Here is a 12901-nt window from a genome sequence, read left to right on the forward strand (position 1 = left end):
TTTTAATAGAAAGTTGTTGATAAATTGAATAGTAGGATGATTTGTTACAACTAAGAATTTTGAAATTAATTTAAGGGCCAGTAGTTTTCTTCTACGTTCAAGATCTAATATAGATGCTTCCGCCAAAAGTGCAACCCTGGGTGTGGAACGCATACATCCCATACATATACGCAATCCCTCATAAAACACCACATCCAATTTACTGAGAGCGGCCTTAGAACATGGTCTAAGAAACATTGATCCAAAATCAAGATGTGATTGGACTAGAGCAGAAAAGGCGATCAAAAGTGTGTTTGGATCTGCACCCCACCATACCCTACACAGTGCTCTTAATACATTTTTGTGATTTTTTTGCTTTATATGTAATATTAGTAATGTGTGGTGACCATTTCATGTTTTCTTGCAGTATAATACCCAAATATTTAACCTCTTTTTTAAAGGCAATGATTGCATTACTAATATGTACGGGGGGTATGATGGTATGTTTTCTCCCTCTAGTGAATCATACTGCCTCACATTTATCCATGGAAAGTGACAGGTTATGTTCACGAAGGTGTGCATTTATGTGCTTTAAAGCATTATTGATATTATTTACCATGGCTGCTACACTTTTTCCTCTGATCATAGCTGCCAAATCATCAGCATACCCTATAATAGATGCTTCTCCCAAATTTAAATCAAAAATATCCCTTAAGTTAATATTGAATAAAATAGTACTCAGAGGGGAGCCCTGTGGTATACCCGAGGTTGGTGGTACAGGACCCAGGAAGGAGCCGTCATTACCCCTACAATATAGTGATCGTTCTGTTAAAAGATTGAGAATTACGTTACACATTCGGATAGGCACTTCTAAGTTTTTGAGTTTACTATAGAGTTTATATATGTCAACATTATCGTATGCAGCTTTTATGTCTAAAAAAATTACGATGACTGACTCAGAGGATTGAAATGCAAGGTTAATGTAAGATGTGATGAATGTTATGTTGTCATATAGACCTCTTCCTTTACTAAATCCAATCTGATTAAACCTATAAGTTTTTAACCAAAAAAGAATTTCGCAAATCTGCAGAAACTGTTTTCTCCTGTTGACAGTGAAGCTTACTATGATTAACTAACAGTGATACGAAGAAAAAAGAAGAACATATGGAATCTCAGATGACATCAAAATTGGCTTGACTATATAATTACATGTATAAACATATTGTTCTGAAGCTATTTTCTTGTGGCATTTTAAATTAATTACTATTTAAATGGGAACAAGCCACAATTAAAGGTTAAAATACGTTTATTGACGTTTCAATTTCCACTTCGGAAATCGTTCTCAAAATACAAACATTAGTAAATTAAACAAATTTTGTTTTTTGTTACTTAGTGAAAAATTCTTCTAATAATTTAATTTTATCTGACTCATCTATATTGACAATTCAGACATACCTTATACATTTTAAAGTAGACGACTTTAAAATGATATTGCCAATATTGTTGAGTTGCGTTCCTGGGACGACTTTACTTATAAGATAGTTCATTCGATTACATGAAATCAATTTTAACTTGACAATATCCGTCAGAAAAGATCATAACATGTAATTCGTCTTTAAAAAGACAAATACATGCCATGATGACAGTAAAATTCTCCTGTTAGTGATTCCATAGTAAATTATGAGGAAAAAACCAGGAAAAAACCTCATAATACTATCCCGACATGGTAAGTATTTGATCGTGCATTTAGTTTACCTTCAATAAACACCAAATTCCGATTTTATATGTTGTTGTACTGGTAAGCTTCCTTTTAATAGCTTCCTCTTTCAATATGGGTAACCAGATCCTACTATATTCTGCCAAGAAATTCGCGACACAATTGGTCTCATTTAGCATAATTATGCGAATTCCCCAATGTTCAATAGCAAATAAAAGATAATCCAACTATCACGGATTCTCCAGTACTATCTACATCTGCAGATGCAAAAGAATGAGCCAAAAGAGATACTCTATTATCACCCGAACTTTTTCAATGTTACCCAAAAACCCCGCTAAGAAAAACAAACCAGAAAGGGTAAGACTAAGGTGTTAATCGATATACTTGAAAAACGGAAATTAAAAGGGTTAGCCACAAACAAAAACGAAAGACGAAGTAAAGAAAAAAATAAAGAAAAAAGACTATTAAAAATCGATTTTGAGCATACTAGTTCTGAGGAAGACATTCATCTAACGTTAGAGAGCGGTGACGATCCATGTACCGATATACAAGAAGAATATAGTTGTGTAAGATGCGGAGAAAATTGTTATACTACAATAAGAAAAAAAGACTGGATTAAATGTAAAAATTTTCGCTTTTGGGTCTATGAAGATTGCAGTAGTTATCAAAATTACTATTAGAAATGTGGTAAAGCCTAAGTCCAAAAACGATTAAAACGAAATATGTGTTCCAAAGATTACTGAATGTTTCTAAAACTATAATATTACTATTTGCGACAGTATTATATTATCAGCATTATCACAAATAAAGAGTATTTATCCAAAAGGTTTTATATTTTGTAATTATCACTCCTTTATTCCAAAACAAAGTAAAAAATAAAGTTCTTGTATAAACATATTTCATCCCAAGGTGCAAACGTCACTGTTCCAAAGCACAAGACGTGATTTTACCTTCAAAGTAAATTGTACAAGACAAAATCACAAAACCAGTTCTCATTTTTTTTTTACTTAAAAAGGTATTTTTTTTTAATTGAAAAAGAATTTGTGTGGGATTGAAGAAAATTATCCTAGGGTATGAGGATCTCCCCACTGGTATTTATTTCTTGCATTACGTTAATATTTCCCTGTCTACCAAGTATTGTAATGCCTTTCAGTGTATAATAATATATATATATATATATATATATATATATATATATATACAATATATATATATATATATATATATATATATATATTATATATATATATATATATATATATATATATACAATATAATAATATAATCTTGAATATTATAGAATTATATCTTTGCATCAATTCGATGTAGAATTGAACAGGCAAGAAACTCATTTCAAAAATTCAAGCCTCTATTATCCAATAACTCGTTAAATTTGGAAATCCGTGAAAAGTTTACAAGATGTTACGTGTGGTCTGTACTTTTGTATGGATGTGAAACTTGGACTTTAAACGCCGATATCATGAATAAAATCGAGGCGTTTGAGATGTGGTTGTATCGAAGGATACTAAAAATTCCATGGACTAGCAGAACCAGAAACGAAGAAGTTCTTCGAAGAATGGGACATCAACGAACTCTATTAAATATTATTAAGAGGCGTAAACTAGAATATCTTGGACATATAATCAGAGGACCAAGATATTTACATTAACCACGCAGGATTATTAGTGGAGAAACGTAACACACAAAGGTTTGATTTATTGACATTAAATAAATGTATACAAATAAAATATTTTAAATATTCTAATACATGTTTATACATTAATTACTATTTAAATGGGAATAAGCCACAATTAAAGGTTAAAATAAGTTTATTGACGTTTCAATTTCCACTTCGGAAATCGTTCTCAAAATACAAACATTAGTAAATTAAACAAATTTTGTTTTTTGTTACTTAGTGAAAAATTCTTCTAATAATTTAATTTTATCTGACTCATCTATATTGACAATTCAGACATACATTATACATTTTAAAGTAGACGACTTTAGGGTATTATTATGGGGGGTTGAAAATTGCGGACAGAAATTACGGGGCTAGAGATAGGGCAACCAAAATAAACGAAACATGCGAACGGCGCTCAGGGTTTATTTGTAAAAACTCGGTCGTGGATAAGTGAATGGCAAGGGGGTTGGATTGGGGCCATTACAAAAATGAAGGTACTTACTTAAAAGAGAGGTTAGGAACTTTTTTTAAAGTAAATAAACAAAATGGTATAGGGAAACAATTAAACATTTATTACTGTCTCACCAAAAACAGTTACAAAGTAAATAGTACAAAAATACTATATTAATAGTCACAAAGGTATATAAAAAATAACAAAGAGAAACATTTACTATGTCCTATCCGTTTACAACATCCGTTTACAAGTTGAAGATACTACAAAACTTACAAATGTTACTGAGCTATAATTTGTAGCAGAAATAAATCATTACAAATAAAAAATTATCTTTTTAAGTGAAAATGTGCACAGAAGTTAACCTTTTACTAAAAAAAACAAAACAAAATCTCAAATATGATTAGATATTTATCAGATGTCAAAAATAATAAAGCTAGCTGTCATATGTCAAAACCTTAGATTAAAGAAACCCGAGATGTAACATGAACCTATTTAGATAGCTGCGCGAATGTTGCCTTATTTCTAAACTTAATCACTGGGGTGGGGAGCAACTACAGAGTTGGATTCAGAATAATTAATAATACTGAATTAGTTTCGAATATACACAACTATAGAAACACAACTTAATATACACTTATTTAACTAATTACAATAATTGTATTGACTAATAACACAAAACAAGAAGTTAGAATAAAGTTTTAAGTGAAAATGTGCACAGAAGTTAACCTTTTACTAAAAAAAACAAAACAAAATCTCAAATATGATTAGATATTTATCAGATGTCAAAAATAATAAAGCTAGCTGTCATATGTCAAAACCTTAGATTAAAGAAACCCGAGATGTAACATGAACCTATTTAGATAGCTGCGCGAATGTTGCCTTATTTCTAAACTTAATCACTGGGGTGGGGAGCAACTACAGAGTTGGATTCAGAATAATTAATAATACTGAATTAGTTTCGAATATACACAACTATAGAAACACAACTTAATATACACTTATTTAACTAATTACAATAATTGTATTGACTAATAACACAAAACAAGAAGTTAGAATAAAGTTTTACAATAAAAATAATCAGTAAATAAAAACTAAAAAATATTTTCATTGTCCAGAAAATAATGTCATCTTATTATGAATAATTCTTTTACTTTTACCAGTATCTACAATTGATTTATTATAATGATGAATTCGGACGTTAATGTAGGTGGAAATTATTAATTTTAATAAATTGGAATAATGTGAATCTAAAAAGGAATAATGTTTGAAATGGTTGTTTAAGCTCTTAAATAATAATTGTTCTGTTAATTCTTTTAATATTTGGATATTAACAATATTAACATTAATACGTCTGTTAACGTTTATGTGGCACTGTAGCACTTTTTCGGCAGTAGTGCAAATAATAACAACATCTTCGGATGGATAAGTTAAATTTAATGTGTCTCTTTGGTTGATGAATGACGTCAACAAGTCTGCTCGGTCTCCTATAAGTGCGTTTACACAATCTTCACATTTTAAAATTCTCGATATTTTATAAATGACATATCCTGAAATGTATATAATAACTTCTCTCTTGTAATTTGTAAATGATAAGTTCATTAATTGAAGTGATATAAAATTTGTATTGGATATGTCATCGTTATCATCAACAAATTCATCTTCAACAATTCGTTCTCTGCCACAAGACTTATTAATTATTTTTTCAGGAGCCATAACTGTAATCAGTTCTAAAGGAATACAATTTCCTCTGAAACTATCCTTTAGTTCTAAATGTTTTAACATTTTTTTATAAGCTGCCTTAAACTGTTTAGCAGTTGGATTATTGTTATAACCCCCCATTGATCTAATTAACCCAAAAAAAAGTTCAAGGTGATCTTGACTTAATTTGTAGGTTGGAATATATACTAATAAATTTGTTTCCACTAATTGTTTGTACAAATGTTGAAGACTATTAATACAAAATAGAAATCCCAAAACTCCCATTTTTCTATTGCTTTCACAAAGCTTTACCCCATCAACTAAAGTTAATGATTTTAAATAATTAGCAGTTTCGGTTAAAAAGTCATTAATCTTGATATAATTATCTGTATTTAAAGGCTTTTTATAATCTTTTTGTGACATATTTCTGGAATTAAAAACATCAAACAAATTATTTAAGATGCGAATAAAATTAACCGTAGCAGCAGAGTTACTAAATTGTTGTAATTGTAAAACTTGTGTTGAATATTCAATTGCATGTGCCACAGAGTTACTAAATAATTGTGTTGCCAACCTTACCTTCATTTTTTGATTTTTATAGTTAACATGAGATTTTTTAAGTTTATTGCGTAAATGAAGCCCTTCTTCCTCTTGGAGTTTATTTAATTCCTTAATATATTTCCACTCAACAGTTTCACCATTATCATTAACTAAAGTTAGTTTGTCTCCTAGGGTATTTCTTAATAATTTTATCATATGACACGGGTCGAAGAGAACTGCAATTTCTTTATTTGAATTTGGTAAAGTAAATGTAGATTTTAATGAATTTAATTGAAAACTACACCCTAACTCTTTTACCATTGTCACATTATTTGATGCACCATCAAAAGTTACTGATATAACTTCTACACCAGATTGATTTATCAAATTTAAGCATTGTAATATTAAATTTTGTTTTTGTTTCCCAGTTAATGAATCAATTAAGAAATACCCTACAGGAAGTTTCCAAGAACTATTCATACAGACTAACATAAATACTATTGCTTCCTTGGCAATTGAATGACAATCTGTTTGTAAGTCAACACCATAATCTACATATCCATAATATCGTTTTCCATCCCATTGAACATGCTGACGAATAGCCATCTCATCAACTGTTAAATTACAGAGCAATTTATATGGTGTATTGGTGGCCTTTATCTTCAACAGTTCAAAAACCTCTTTTGAAAAACCAGCATCTCCATTGACACTTTGGTACCATCTCGATATTGTTTTGGGATGGGGTAATGCAGAATTAAAAGTAGTTCTTACATAATTATATGCTTTAACGGAATAAAAATGCAATGTTAAAGCAAAAGTTTTCAGTTCACTACCATATTTTCCTTTAGTAGACAGTTGTCTCTGTAAAAATTCCTTATTTGGACCTATTACAGCTAAAGCTTCTAAAGTTTCATCTGTAACTTTTCCTTTTAAGGACTTAATAATATCTTCTAAAACTGCAACTTTTTTCTTATAACGATTAAGGGAGACTCTAAGGGTTTTAATAGTTTTTCTAGCTCTTCTTAATTGTTTCCTTAACTTTAATTTTCTAGGTGTAACAGCCTACAATAAATAATACCAAATTAGTTTTAATAATAGTAATAATAATAACATCAAATTAGCAATAATAATAATAACAAAGTATTGGTTATTAGCCTGATAAAAGCAAAAAATGTGACTAGAGCAGCCGAAATCCGAACATATGAAACAATAGTTAGACCAACGGTGTTGTATGCATGTGAAACATGAACCAGAAAGAAGTTAAAAGTGGTATAAAGGAAGCTCACAGTAAATTGCATAAAAGAACATACCAGAGCTGATGGAGATATATGACACCAAAAAAAGTTCAATGATTAGGACCTGTTTTACTAATGTCAACGGAAAGAAAGGTTTTAAGAGTTCTCAAATCAGGTGAATGGGGGAAGAAGAGAAGAGGGAGGATGAGAAAGAAGTGGTTTGATGCTGTCCGGGCTGACATATAAGAAATAAGAACAAGGGACTGACAAGAGAATAAGCAAAAGATCGGAAAAAGTGGAAGAAACTAATCAAGTCCATGGGAGCCACGGCCCTCCAAAACCTGTAGCACTGTTTTATAAATACATATATATATATATATATATATACATATATATATATATATATATATATATATATATATATATATATATATATATATATATATATATAATGATTATTAGCCAATCTACAAAGAAAATACGTAATGTCAATTCTTTAAGTTACGAGATTCACGAGATTCGATTACAGTATTAGAATGGTGTTGGACTTACCAAATCATTTTTTATAGTAGGTGAATTCGGAGGTGTTTTTTGTACAGTTGATGGTAGTTCTCTATTTGGTTTTTCATAAGTACTGGTGGATGGTCTTATATCAGGTACAGAACATTGAATATCTGCTAAAGCAACTCGCTGAAAAAAAAGTATATATGTTTAGCCTTTGTCTATCAGGTTATATGAAAATACTTCTTACCTCAGATGGTATGGCATTCTTTTTCAGAGATAGAGAAAACGGAGATCTTTCGTAATCAAAGGCATCATCGTTAAAATGTAGGTGACACACACGTGAATATTTAAATATGTCTTCACTGTTTATGTTTAAGGCAAATCTCCATGCCTCCCGTCTTTCATTGTCCATTGGAAAACTACACATAATACCAATTTAATAAGCCAATAGATTAATAGTAAATTAAATAGATTCATTCAACAGAAAGCACACTCTTGTTTATACACCATCAAATTAAAGTAATGTATTAAAAGTAACTGTATTAATAAGTAATAATGACTAACTATAGTGCACAATTGCATTTTACAATGTGTACATGCTTTATTTACCTTATCACTCTGTATAATGATTATGTAAGAAGTTTGATTAAATAATATAGTGTCTAAATTTTTGTAATGGTTTTTTTAAGTTATATTACATTGAATTAGGGTAATATAAAACTATAAAACATATTTAGAATCAACGATTAACATACTACGAAATAATGAGCATATATTTAAAAAAATAATAAACAAAGCAATACAATGCTAAAATAAGTAACTCGGAATGTTTTACAATTAAACAATCGGGCATAATACCACCCTGGTGTCAAATGTAAATAAAGAAGCATTTGAATTTAAATACTGTTCAATACTTACGTAAACAAATGAATATTTTTTTTATCACTTCGGCATACTTTGCTTTTATTGTATACACATTCTTTTACACTACATCGACTCATTTTGACACTAAAATCACAAAATAAAAGCAGAAACTGTTTTAAAATTCAAAATTGAATTGCTTGCGTTAACCCTCAACGTTCAACGGCACGAAACAAAATACGAGCTTCGAACATTATCGGCGGTTCTCGTCACGATACGAAGCTCTTATCGACTACAATTGGTGGAATCGATTAGGTAGGGATAACGAAGAATTTGGCACGCTGCGCAATGAACGATGTTCCATCTCGGGTTTCTTTAATCTAAGGTCAAAACTAAAGCTTACAACTGAGAACAATTAAAATGACAGCTAAGCCATGCCCTAAGACACATAATTTTAATTATTACAATTTAAATTGTTATGAAAGCAACTATTATTAAATTTTTTTTATTATTATGTACTTTAACAATCAAACACAAAAATTACTTGGATTGCACTAAAATTTCTAGGGGTAGAAACTGGACTTAGAATCTCTGCCACCCGAACAAAATATGCATATCACACTGCGAATTGTGTTGAAACGGTTTCTTAATTAGGATAGAGCAAAATTTGAGGTTAAAAGTTGTCACACTGGGCGCAAAATTTGAAACTTCACTTCTTAAAAAACTGGAACATATGGGTATTTTCCAAATTTGTTGGGAACGCCGTTTTACAAATATCTCACGATGAGAGACGGCGCACAACAAAAACCAGTGATTACTCTTGCTTTAACTGACACATAACTTTGAGTATAAATCACCTTTTTTTAACAAATTATCCGGTTTTTTCTGACTAAATTAAACACATCTGCTCACAATGGCAAACATTTCAAACCTTACTCATTTAACTTAATACTGCTACACATTTTCCATAAAAAGGGACAAAAAACGAGAAAACATTACAAATTTGACGTAAAATTTAGACCGAACACTGAAGCCAACTACTCTTAACAACGGCCTCAGCGAGAGTGAGTAAATTCTTAAAAATCATTCGCTTAACAAAACATATAAACGGAAATATTTATTTGAAACGCAGAATATTAAGCGGCTTCGATCAAAGGAAAATACCAAAGAATATGCGTCTGTGATATGTTTAAACAAACTATAAAATGTGCTTATATCAACTCGTCTAAAAAGGATTGAAAATACTTTTTAGGTATTTTAACATATACGAGGGGATTGCAATATATACCAAGGAATTTTAAAATGCTACAACTCTTCCCCAATTTTATTATTTAACCGGTTAATAGTAACACGACACTTTTCTGTTTTATGAAAATCATATACTATTGAGAGAATATCCCTAATTTGATATTCAGGCAGAATCGTAATTGTTGATTTCTTAACGAAGTTTTTTCTTGGACTGGAAAATGCAACTTTTCCAGTTGTTTCCATTGACCCTTTACCCTCCTTGAATATTCTTTTAACGGTCGTATAAGAAACAACTGTAAAAAATACAAAACTACTTTATATTTATTTATATATTTGCATTTATTACAACTTTTTCTATCTCTTTCACATCAGGTCAAGTTTTTCATACAATTTCCAAATCCTGTAGAACCAGAAAGATTATTGTGCTAAAGGTCACTAGATTTATTGTAATGAAAGATGCCAAGAATTCCTTATTCTTATTTTACAAAACTGTTATCTTTTTGTACATTTTTTAGTAAGCTGGTTTTTATATAACTAAAAAAATTTAAAAAACTTAATGTAAAGATATTCAGTATATAAGAATTTTGAAAACTACGCTTCATTATAAATAAATTAGATAATATTTTTACCTATTGCTTATGAAGTTTGCCGTTTTGTATCTTCTAAAGCAACCATACTCACTACGCGGCCCGTGGGCCGCATGCGGCTCTCGGAGCGATTTTTCGCGCCCCTCAGACTGCTAGGCAGTAAAACAAAAGTCGCGAGTTATAATATGTTTCTATTTATGTATTTAATCAGATTACAGTAGTGTAGAGCGGCGCCATGTATTATACCGCATTTCGCATTAGTCATCTTTACCCCCACCACAGTGACACTGGCCGGCCAGTTTCAAAACCTTGTGGTTTTCATCAAAACCACAAAATTATTTTAATTTTATAGGAAATTAGGCGACAGGGTAGGATTTGCACGCGCTAATGATGTCGAGTATTTCCAATAAACATATATGACAATAGTCATTTGGTAAATTTGGTGAAAATTTCCAGTGTTATGAAAACACTAGTAAAGATTGTGAATGTCATAAGATCAAATGAACTAAACCACAGAGAGTTTGAAGAATTTTTGAAAGAACTTATGTCGCAATATGGGGACATTCTTTACTATACAGAAGTGAGATGGCTGAGTCTTTTTCTTCTTTAAGTTCCATCTTCTGTCGAAGGTTGGAAATCATCATGGCTATGCAGATTCTGTTGACTGCCACTCTAAAAAGTTCTGCACTACTGCATTCAAACCATTCCCTTAAGTTCTTGACTAAGGGTGAAGTTTTGGAACGTTTCTTCAGCATTCGACATGAGATTACTCTGTTTTTGGCTACAAAGAATAAAGAGTTTCCTGATATTCATTATTTTAGTTGGTGGCTTAAAGTAGCGTTTCTCACTGATACAATGAGCATTATGGATGAAACATTGACCAAATTGCAAGGAGCCTACAATAACATTGTAACGAAAATGATGAGTATTGTGTTTTCACTGGAGCAGAAGCTGAATATGTATATTGAAGAGTTGTCAAATTAAGATTAATCCACCTTTCCTTCCGTTAAAGCACTGTTTGATGAAAATCCAGATGCAAGTCAAGAGATTTCTGACCACTGAAGCTGTTAGCATACCTAAAGGATGAAATGTCTGTGGGGTTAAGTGACTTCAAAAAGTTCCAAGAATCATTTCGCTTGGTGAAAAATCCATGGGCAATAACAACAGCAAATGTAGCTTATCATTCTATTTTTGGATAAGAAGCTAGGGATTTGAAAAATGAGTTAATTGATCTTCAGAATAATACAGAGTATTTTTGAAGAAAAAAAGGAGGAAAAAGCTTACTATAAGTTTTGGGAAGCAGTTGAAAATAATAAATTTCCTAACTTAATTGACTGTGCTCAGAAAGTTTTGTGTATTTTTGCATCTACATATGTCTGTGAATCTATATTCAGTAATCTGAAGTTCATAAAAAACACGTACAGATCTAGGTTAACTAGTGAGGACGTTGAAAACATTTTGAGAATTTTAGTTTCTTCCCAACCTGCTAACATAGATGCCATTCTAGAGAGCTGTGAAAGATTTCACCCGTCGACTTCAAAGAATTAACAAAGTCAAGACTTGACATTCCCGGAGTCAAGTAAAAGACATTTTCCTACTTTTTACATGCAAAACAGTCCATATAATTTATAATTATATTGTTTTTACGTAACTTGTAATAAACTTATGTTATAGTCATATAGTTTTAAAGTTATTTCATACCACCACATGTACTTGCTGTCCTGAGGAAAATTTCATTTAAACTATTAGGCTCTCAAAGAAATCCTAGTGAGGATCCCTGTTCTAAAGTAACGCCTTCTTTTTTGTTTTATTTAAATATTATATTACTTCACTACTTTGTCCTGATATCACGGATTTATACGGATTATACATATATAATCCATGTATACGCCAGAATAAGGTTTAAAGTGTAAGTTGTCGACTTTTAAGTAAACGAAATCCGGTTGTGCGCTGGTTTATCAGATTTGGCGTTCACTGTACCTTACTTTCTCACTTAAGTGGTATAGTTTATTTCACAAAAAATGGTTGAGTGCTTAATGATTGCAATAAAACCCGACCGCAAGTACCCCAGCTTAGTCAACATTAGTTGAGCAGGTAAGTATTCAGGTAAAATTAAAGCTACTGTGGAGTGTCGTTATCTTGTTTGTATAATAAATTCCTGGTAATATAAAAACGATTTAAAAATCGTACAAAATTATAAAAACGATTAGAATACATTTTATTTCATAAAGTAAACATTTTAACAGTGAGTTTCACTATCAATGGTTGATCTTTTAATGTCCACAATAAATTTGTTGATCGTTAAGTATTTCCTGGAATAATTATACAGGTTCCCTCTATTTTATATAATTTGTAAAAGTATATAAAACCGATGAGAAATTTTTAAATATACATTTT

At 30.7% G+C, this 12901-nt stretch overlaps 1 long non-coding RNA gene across 1 annotated transcript; it reads right to left on the reverse strand.

Moving 5' to 3' along the window:
• Positions 1–7889: 7889 nt before the first annotated feature.
• LOC140433460 (uncharacterized) lies at positions 7890–8803 on the reverse strand. The gene is made up of 3 exons (XR_011949973.1): positions 8727–8803; positions 8056–8227; positions 7890–7994 (listed from the first exon to the last, which is right to left on the reverse strand). It is a non-coding gene; the product is annotated as an uncharacterized lncRNA (long non-coding RNA).
• Positions 8804–12901: the final 4098 nt, after the last annotated feature.

This window comes from Diabrotica undecimpunctata, chromosome 2, assembly GCF_040954645.1.
Source record: "Diabrotica undecimpunctata isolate CICGRU chromosome 2, icDiaUnde3, whole genome shotgun sequence".
NCBI lineage: Eukaryota > Metazoa > Arthropoda > Insecta > Coleoptera > Chrysomelidae > Diabrotica > Diabrotica undecimpunctata.